Source organism: Cupressus sempervirens, chromosome 8 (assembly GCF_028749045.1).
Source record: "Cupressus sempervirens isolate cs-2001-9-10 chromosome 8, ASM2874904v1, whole genome shotgun sequence".
NCBI classification, from domain to species: domain Eukaryota; kingdom Viridiplantae; phylum Streptophyta; class Pinopsida; order Cupressales; family Cupressaceae; genus Cupressus; species Cupressus sempervirens.
Genome location: NC_143125.1, coordinates 279,444,329 through 279,455,436, shown reverse-complemented (window position 1 = coordinate 279,455,436; position 11,108 = coordinate 279,444,329).

The window sequence follows — 11,108 nt, the reverse complement described above, 5'->3', positions numbered from 1 at the left end:
GGATATCTTGGAAGCTTCTTAGGATTGATGGATGCACCAACTACCCATAAATATGTGAATGTCTTGAACTGGATGAAGTAGGTTGAGAGTCGTGATTTGTGCTTTGGCTTCATTAGATAACCTTTTCTCATAGTCACCCTTAATGAATTGTATGATAGCAAAGATGAACACATCATTCACAATCTTGTATTCCTTTCTCTCTATTAAAAGCTTCTTCTTCACCAACTGAGGATAAAATATGTAAGGTCAGGCATTGGGGTTTGCATACTACCTCTCCTATACAAATTGAGATAGTTTGTTGTCCTTGCTACAAGCAGGTACACTAGGTAAAAAGTCATGTAAAACTTCTTCTTGTTCTTCACTGCCCTTAGTTGCTCACACAAGTTTTCACTTAGTGTAGTGGCCCAGTCCAATGTTATCTTCTCCTATCTGATGGTCTCAATGAAGTTGACCATGAATTTGCTAAGGTGACCTGCTATGGGTAAGATCATGACTCTACTCAGGAGAATAATGGAGTATCCAATGTCTTCCTTCATGTATCCCTGAGTCATATCCACTTTTCTAGTTATCCTTTCTCAAGGAGGCTTCTCAATAAGGTATGAGGATTGTATAATTTCAATGGCCTCTTGCTCATGTTCCCTATACCATCTCTCAGCCACTTCATAGGAAAGTTGGATAAACTGGTCTGCTCTTGGTAGGTGGAAAACCTTCTCAATGTTATCAGGTTGCAAATCCAATACCACTTCCCCTATAATACTCTTGACCACCCTCTCATCAAGGATGAAGTCTTGTGACAGAGCCATGACTAATTCATCTTATTGCAACAACACAGGATGTGACATTGCATTCACCAATCCTAAACTGATCAATGCAGACACCAAAGTTGACCTCTCTGTTGGCTTGTTGCAAATTCTTGAGAATTCACCTAAATCTGTGTGTCTAAAGTTGGTATCTCTGATCTTTGCATAATTATCTTAGAGTCTTGAATTTGAAGGTACACCTTGGAACTTGAAGACTACAGGTTTAGGTGTTGCTCTGGACGTGGACACCATTTGGTTACAGTTACCTGCACATTGTGAGAAAAGCATAATTAGTCTAGAGATAATGTAGAAACTCATAAAAAATAAACATGAGTAAAAAAAATGCCCCCTTTGGGTGATTTTATTATTTTTTATTTTTTATTAAGAAAATTTATTAATTTTTTATTTTATTTTTTATATTTTTATTTTCTTTTTTTTGTTTTTTTTTTTTAAATTAAAATAAACAACTAAAAATAAAATGCATGTGGGGAGGGGTTTTGGAGGCGAGCTATAGCCCTACGGCTGCACGGGTGCAAAATGTCGATGCAGACCCCCTTTTCCTTATTTTCACAGCCCTTGCTCTAAGGCAGCATTGCGTGCTTAGTATGTTGGTGTTAAAAGTGCATAGTCTGGCGATGCCATATATACTTTATTTTAAGAGAACTAGTGGTGCTTGGTGTGGCAGCACAAGACTCAAAGGCCATGTGCAATATATTTAGCGCCAATGGTACTTGGCGTGGCAGCGCAAGATTCAAAGGGCCATGCTCGACATATTTAGCACCGATGGCACTTGGTGTTGCGGCGTAATGTAATGAAAGTTGTGCACAATGTACGTAGCATCAGTGGCACTTGGTGCTTGGCACAATGTATGTAGCACCGGTGGCACTTGGTGCTTGGCGCAATGTAATGAAAATCGTATGCAATGTATGTAGCGCCAGTGGCGCTTGGTGCTCGGTGCAAGACTAATATCATACCTGTGACCTTGGTCTCCTCTGCAAAAAATGTAAACAAAAAGGAACAAGTTTAGAGGGTTTGGGTGGGGGTTTTATAACCCCTGCCCCTAGTGCTAGGCCGAGTGCGCGACATGCCTCAGCGCGTACTCCGCCCACGTGTGCATATGAACATTTTCTTTTTTTTCTTTTTTCTTTTTGCATTTTTTCAAATTTTCTAATTTTTTATAACTTTTTGAATTTTTCAATTTTTTGAATTTTTTTGATTTTTTAAATTTTTTGTATTTTTTGAATTTTCTAATTTTTTTTTTTTTTTTTTTGTGTTTTTTTGACTCTAAAAATCAAACTCTAACAAAACTTTCTTCTCTCCACTCTAGAAATGTGAGTCCGAGAGTCAAAAAAAAGTAGGGGGTCCCCATTCCTAGTGAGGAATGGGACGTGTGTTGTGGACACCACAACACAATGTTGTCATAAGGTGTGCCTTAGAAAGATATTTATTATACTCTCATGATGATGAAATGTTCATGTTAGAATATGATGTTATTTATATTTAGGATTTACTATTATACTCACTCGATACTTGTGTGTGTGTGTGTGTGTGTGTGTGTGTGTGTGTGTGTGTGTGTGTGTGTGTGTGTGTGTGTGTGTGTTACAGTTATGTTTGACATGTCTAATATGGGTGAGGGAAGGAGTCATAGTCACCTGTTAGTTGGGATCTACACATTGTAGCACTCCCCACAATTTCCTATTTGTCTTAGATATATATGCACATGAAAATGCTCATTTTATATAGGATGAGTGTGCCCTATCACAATAATTGAGTGGTAAGAATGGAGAGATAATGTTTAGGTCCAATCCTAGACATAGCCTTATTACTTGTCCTAAGAAGGATAAAATGTATATGAATTCCTACCCTTTTTAAACCCATGAATTTATCTTTGTTTATGTTGTTTAATTTTGAGTTTTGGTTAGTTTTTGTAATGTTGCTTTTGTTAGTTTGTATTGACTAATCAGGGAAGTATTATACATACTTCATAATTCTTTGGGCCATATTTTATTAGGATTTTGGGCCAACATGTAATTATTAATTATAACACTAAAGTAGTAAAAATACTTGTACAAAAGAGTTTAGGGTTAGGGATCTTCATAAGGTGTGATGCAAAAATTGTTGCTTGCGGTGATATTTTATTGTAAGGGATTACAGATTGTAACCAAGTTGTAATCACTAGATTGTAATAATATTGGACTTTTTGTTTGGTGGACGTAGCCCAAAGTTTTGGGTGAACCAAGTTAAATCTTGATGTCTTGTGTTTTCTTCTGTGTGATTTATTATTTTTTTATATTTTTTTATATTTGCGTGTAATTGTTATTTCTATTTGAGGTTAATCCTAACAAGTGGTATCATAGCAAGGTTGTTTTGTTTTTCAATTATCCTCTACAGGAAAGTCTCATGGTTAGGTAGGAGACTCATAGTTGAGTGGGAGTGATGGAAGATGAGGGTAAGCTAAGGGTTGACAAATTTAATGGGCATAACTTTCAGTTATAGAAAATGCAAATGGAGGACTATCTTTATCAGAAGGATTTATGGGATTTTTTGGAAGGAAGAAATAAGAACTAGGGAACTATGAAAAACCCTTTTTGTCAAGGTATTTATACTTTTATTTTAGAGAACACAAAGATATTTGATCTTAAAGTGATTTTATAAAACCAATACAATAAGGAAAACATAATTGGATATTTAATTTATCATTCAAGTGTAGGAGGAGAAACCATAATAGGGTGCCTTGTTACCCAATCATTGGGCCTCATTGTTCTCCCTCATTATTGTTACCTCCCTCCAATCATCATTCCCAAGATAGTACCTTTGTATGATGTACCCTAGGGTATTTGCTCCACATTAGGCCTTATCTAGTACCCTTGGATGATGAAGCCCAATGCTCATCTCACTACAAGCCTTACCTAGTACCTCCAAGTGGTGTCACCCAATCCATTCCACAACAGGCCTTATCTTATCTTGGAGAATTATGATCTTATTAATTTAAAGTTTTATTCAATTATTATCCTAATATATTTCCTTAGTTAAAAAAGTAATATTAATTGTCTTTATTGTACTTTAACTCCATTTATCCCTTAAATCTTAATTTGGATGTTCATTCTTAATGATGGTATTACATATAATATACTAATGGCCTTTATGTGTATAAATTTTGATGTCCACATCACCCAATGCACTACTATAGTACCTTGTTAAGCTAATGTGGAACTCAATTTTAAACAATTTATCCCTCTCAAGATTTCTTGTCCTCAAGAAATTCCTCTAAGGTTTGGGTGATCCAATATTTGAGACCCCTCCCATGTTGCATCTTCCACCTATAATCCTTTCCATTTAATTAGATATTATTCAATGGTTCTAGTCCTTAGTCTTTTCTTTTGCATTCTGAGGATAGTCTCTAGTTCTAGGATTAATTTTCCTTCATCATCTAGTGGTGGTAGTTCTAAGCATGGAATATGTTATGGATCTATATGAGGGAAGCTCTAATTCATAGGCTACTTTATCTATCTTCTTTATCACTTTATAAGGCCCATATAATTAGGATTTTAGTTTCTTGACTCCACTAGCTTTGATGGAAGTTTATTTATATGGTTATACTTTTAAGAAGACAATATCCCCTATTTCAAATGTTTGCTCTGTTCTCTTCTTATCGACATAAATCTTCTATTCATTTTGTGCATGATGTAGGTTGTTCTTGAGTGAATCCATGATGTCTATATTTTCCTATATGAAGTCTCCAGTGCCTTGTACTTGACTCTCTATTCGGATCAACTCTCCCAAAGAAGTTGCTTCATATCTGTATAGTGCTGGAAAAGGGGTCATCCCTATTGACATATGATGGGCTGCATTATAATAATATTCTCCTAAGTGCAACTATTTAATCCATTTGCTTTGCTGCCTTATAACATAGTTTCTTAGGTATTCTTCTAGCCATTTGTTGACAATTTTTGTCTGACCATTAGTTTGTGGATGGTAACTAGTTCTAGGTGTAAGCTCTTTCCTATATAGTTTGAATATTTCTTTCCAAAATAAGCTGAGGAATTTTGGATCTCGATCATTGACAATGTTTCAAGGAAGTCCATGTAGTCTGAAGATTTCTTTAAAAAATACTTATGCTAGTTAAAGGGCTTTGAAGTCTATTGATATTGCCATGAAGTCTACATACTTATTTAGGTGATCAATCACCACATAAATGTTGTCCTTCCCTTGTACCTTTGGTAATCCTATAGTAAAATCCATAGAAAAACTTTTAGATTTTTATTAGGTATTGGCAATGGTTGGAGAAGTCCTGCTAGATGTATGTGTTCTTCTTTATTTTTTTGACAAACTAGATAGTCATTAGTATATTTAAGAACTTCCTTTTTGAAACCTTTCCATGTGAGTCTTTCTCTTATTCTCTTATATGTTTTGAAGTATCCTTGGTGTCCTAAAAGTGGGTTATCATGGTAAGTCTTCAAAATCTCTTTTTTTTAATTTTGGATCTTGGAGAAATATACATTCTATTTTTATATAGGATGATATCATCTTGAATTTGGTACCTCTCATCCTATATTCTTCCTTCTAATATATGGCTGGAAAAATTGATCCTTTGCATATTTGAAAATCAATAGTGTCTTCCATTATGTAGTTATTGTTACCATGGTACCCAAATGTGGTCGTCATGATAAGGCATCAGTTACAATATTATTCTTTCCTTTCATGTATTTGATGTCAAAATCATACTCTTGTAGTTTATATACCCACTTCTATTGTCTATCATTTAAATCTTTTTAGATTAAAAAGAACTTGAGGCTATTGTGATCCATTTTTTCAATGAATTTCCTACAAATTAAATACTATCTAAACTTTTCAAGGGCATGCATAATGGATAGCATTTCCTTATCATACACTAAATATGTTCATTCTATGTCTTTCAAATTCCTATTTTGAAATTCTATGGGGTGCTTATATTGTGTTAATACTACTCCAATTCTTTCCCCTGAGGCATCACAATATAGTTCACATGGTGAAGAAAAATTGGGTATCACAAGAACTCGGCAAGAGCTCATAACTTCCTTAAGTTTTTCAAAGGCTCCCTATGCTTCTTCATTCCAAGAAAAGGCTCCTTTCTTGGTGAGAACAGTAAGGAAAGTAGTTAGTCTGGAGAATCCCTTCACAAATCTTCTATAGTAGCTACATAATCCCAAAACTCTTCTGAGTTGTGTTAATGTTTTCGGTTTTGGCCAACTCTGAATTGTTTCAATTTTTTCTCCATCCACCTTAACTCCTTGGGCACCAATATTATGTCCCAAATATAGAATTTCTTTTATGTCAAATTCACATTTTGAGAGTTTAGCATATAATGAATTTTTCTCTAAGATATTTAATACTTCATTAATATGTTGTAGATGATCTTCTCATGTTTTACTATAAATTGGGATATCATCAAAAAAAACTAATAAAAACTTCCTTAGTTGTCCTTTGAAGATATGGTTCATACATGATTGGAAAGTAGCAGGAGCATTAGTCAGTCCAAAAGGTAGAACAAGGAATTTAAAGTGTCCATAATGGCATCTGAATGTTGTTTTTGGAATATCTTCCTCTCTTAGTCAAATTTGGTGATATCCTGATCTTGGGTCAATTTTTGAAAAGTAGTGGGCTCCATGGAGTTCATTAATAAGCTCATTGATCCTTGGAATTGGATACTTATTCTTAATTTTCTTCTTATTCAGAGCTCAATAGTCAATGCTCATCCTCATTGTACCATCTTTCTTTTTTGAGAGAACAACTAATGAAGAAAATGGACTAGAGCTTGGTTGAATATGTCCCATATCTAGTAATTCTCTTATGGTTTTCTCAATTTCTTCCTTATACTTGTGTGGATGACAATAAGGAGTAGTAACAATAGGTTTTCTCCCTTCTTCTAACTCAATGGAATGTTCAAATCCTTTTTGGGAGGAAGACCTAGAGGGATATCACTAAAGACTTTTTTATGCCTTTTTAATATGGGTTGTGTATCTATATGAATTAATTTTTCTTTTAGGGTTGATTTATCCAAGATTAAACATTGGGCAACCCATTCTACCTATTTGTGTCTAAGTGTTCTTTCCATCTTTTTTGATGATATTACCCTAGGAGATCCATCTGATATTCTGTGCAAGGTGACTTTATTTCCTTTATGAAGGAAGCTTATCTCCAGTTTTGGCAGATCAAAGATAAAATTTCCTAAGGAATGTATCCATGGTCTACCCAAGATGATGTTAATATCTCTCATGTCTAAAATATAGAATTTTTCTTTTACTGGATATTTTCCTAGGGTGATTCAGCTGAGATATGTTCTTCTTACTAGGGGTCATAGATCCATCAACAAGTGTTACCTTGAACCCTTTAAAATCTTCTATCTCTAAGTTCAGTTTGGAAACTAAACTTTGGTCAATGAAATTATGGGAAGCTCCACTATCCACTAATGTGGTTACCTTCTTCCCTTTTATAACTCCCCTAATTCTGAAAGGTTGATGTTTTGATGTCTTTGAGATATAGGATAAAGTCTCACCATCATCCTTTTCTTCATCAAGCTTTATCTTTTTTCTAGGGTTTTCCTCATCTTTTGATTCATAAAACTTTTCTTCCATGAACTTGACTTTTTTTCAACATCTATGCCCTAGTTCCCATGCTTCCTTACAATCAAAACATAATTTCTTCTTTATAAGATCCTTTTGATTACATTTATGCCTAGGTGTCCAAGGGTCCTTACATTTATAATATTTAGTTTGATCTTGATCCTTTCCTTTATTGCAAATATGTCCATGTTCCAATTTTTCCTTGTAACACAATTTTTTTCTCCTTAACTCTTCTCTTTCCCATTCAAGAATAAATGTTCTTTGCTTCCCACTTTTATCATCCCTAAAGGAATGCCTACATAAATCTTTGATGCACTATTGGTTGGGGGGTCAAATTTTTGGGCCTTTTGTATTGTTTTTCCCAAATTGGTTGGTTCATGAGTTCCTATTGCACTTTTGATTGGCTCTTTTAGCCCATCTATAAATAAATAAGTCTTTTTAGTGATAATTCGAGTACCATAGTTGAAAATCTTTCAAATTCTCTAGTGAATTCCAACATTGATCCCTCTTCTCTAATTTGGGTCAACCTTTTAAAGTACCATTCAGGGTCTACCTGATCAAATCATTTTATGAGTTTTTGGGTGAATTCATCAAAACTCTTAATTTTTTTATGCCCTTGGTTGTTAAGGCCATGTTATCACCAATCTTATGCTATTCCTGTTAGATGAAGGACAACAAATTTAATAGCTCCCTTTTCTATCATAGGATTCAAGGAGAGATAAGTATCCAATATTTGTACCCATGAGTGGGCAATAGTTCTTTCTGATCCATCAAATTTTGGGAGACTCGCCTTATTTATCTCCTCTTTTAGATTCTTTTCTTGATGTACATGTCTTCTTTTTTTATTGAATAACTTCATCTGAGCATCACAATACTCTTTAAAGGGTATTTCCCTACTAAGTTCATGATCAATTTTAAAGTACTCATTTATAATTTCATTTATATTAATTACTTCATTTAACTCGTCCTCGTCTTCTTGTTCTTCTCCAAGTAGAAAGAGGGGCCTCGTGGGTCTACATTCTGATTCTGGTGTATGCAACTAATTTATTATCATTTCAGATTGGTGAAAATTTGTATCTCTCCCAATTTTTTTATATTACAAAGGGCTTCTAAGAGGATTCAGTTCATTTCACTTTGCTCAATTATAGCTCAAGTGTTTCTTTTAGTTTGTTCCATGAGTGCTTCAGTAGTTTGGTTTGTTTATTCCCTGAAGGCTTTTAATTCATTACTTATTTGATTGTTCATTTTGGTGAAATGTTTCCTTCCTTCACTTTCTAATGATCTCTGATCCCTTTGGTGTTTTTGCATTAACTACTTTCCACAAGCTCGAAAGAAAGCTACTCTAATACCACTTGTAATGTCCCCTTTTTGGATATCTTTATTAAAAACCCCTAGCAAGGTATTTATACTTTTAGTTTTTAGAGAAAACTAAGAGATTTGATCTTAAAGTGATTTTATAAAACCAATGGAATAAGGAAAACACAATTGGATATTTAATTTATCATTTAAGTGTAGGAGGAGAAATCATAATAGGGTGCCCTATTACCCAATCATTGGGCCTCACCATTCTCCCTCATTATTGTTACCTCCCTCCAATCATCATTGCCAAGATAGTATCTTTGTATGATGTACCCTAGGGTATTTGCTCCACCCTATGCCTTACCTAGTACCCTTGGATGATGAAGCCCAATGCTCATCTCACCATAGGCCTTACCTAGTACCTCCCAATGGTGTCACCAATCCATTCCACCATAGGCCTTATCTTATCTTGGAGAATTATGACCTTATTAATTTAAATTTTTATTCAATTATTATCCTAATATATTTTCTTAGTTAAGAAATTAATATTAATTACCTTTATTGTATTTTAACTCCATTTATCCCTTAAATCTTAAATTGGATGTTCATTCTTAATGGTGGTATTACAAATAATATACTACTGACCTTTATGTATATAAATCTTGACATCTACATCACCTAGTGCACTATTGTAGTACCTTATTAAGCTGATGTGGAATTCGATGAAGACCTTCATACGTGCTTTGGTGCTGATTTTTATACTCCCCTCATTCCAGATTTTTGTTTTTGAATCAAATTCAATGCTATCCTCCTCGGTCCTTTTTCAATCCTCATAAATACTGGTAACTTAGTTGTGGGAAGATATATCTTTCGAAGTGAGTAGACATATCCTTTGAGTTACAAGTTATGTAATGTTTATCAATTTTTTATTGATCTTATTAATATATTGTTTATTGCATTAGTTATATATGTTGATTATATATATTAGATTTGTATGTATGATTTTTAAAGTATTTGTAATATAATTAAATGATTAATATATTTGGATCAATATTAAATCAAAAGTATTTGTAAACTATAAGAGTTAAATGATTAATATATTTTGGACCAATATTAAATCAAAAGTATTTGTAATACAATTATAAGAGTTAGATGATCAAATACATTTTTTATCAATATTAAATGATTTTAAATAATTTATAATTACATTTTGTTCTCATTAAGGGGATATGACATGAGGCCTAAGATATTTTAGATAGAAAGACTCTTGGAAGAATTTGATTATGCCGGACAACATTGGTGACATTTAACATTACAAAAGAGAAGATGACGAAAGAGTTGATGGAAACCCTAGAAAAATTGTATGAAAAACCCTCTACTTCAAATAAAGTATTTCTCATGAAGTGTTTACTTAATATGAAATGATAGAAGTTGGATCTGTTATAGATAATCTAAATGAGTTTAATACTATTACTAGACAATTATCTTCTATGGATATTAATTTCAATGAAGAAATAAGGGCTATCTTGATTTTGTTTTCTTTTCCTAAAAGCTAGAATGACTTGGTAATGACTGTGAGTAATTCTATTTCTAGATCTAACACCCCAAAATATGATGATGTGATCAATGTTATTTTGAATGAGGAAACTCACAAGAAAACCTCAAGTGGATCTACATTAGGAAGTGCTTTGAATGTAGAAGGTAGAGACATAATGACTTAGAGAGGAAATAATTCTGGAAATAGTGAGAAATCAAGAGGAAAGTCAAAGGGGAAGAGGTCTCAATCTAGAGGACCAAGAGATTGCTTGTACTGTGGTAAACCAGGGTATAAGAAGAAAGATTTCTAGACTCGAAAGAAAAATTTAGGAAATAAAGTAGAAGGTAACAAGGAGGCAAATTTGGTAAGAAACAAATCCAAAGAGGATGCTTTGCTTTTGTCTTTAGAAAGTGTTGATGATAAATGGGTTTTAGATTTTAGTGCTTCATTTCATGCTATACCTTATAGAGGTTATTTCATTGATTATGTCCAAGGGGATTTTGGACTTGTTTATTTGGTGGATAACGAACCCTATCAAATTGTTGGAAAGGAAAAAATTAAGATTAAATTACAGAATGGGAATCATTGGCTACTACATGAGGTGAGACATGTTAAAAATACTGAGTAGGAATTTAATTTTAGTAGGGTAACTCAATGATGAGGGTTGTGTAGTTACTTCTAATGATAAAAATTGGAAAGTTTCAAAAGGTTCCCTTGTAGTAACAAAATTTGTAAAAGTAGGCACCTTATATCTTTGTATAGGTTATATTGTTCCTTCTACTTTGATTGTTTTAGAGAAAAATGAATGTTCAGGAACAGTTACTATAGTTGAGAAGGGAGAACAATTAATAGTTGTAGATTCTAATACAA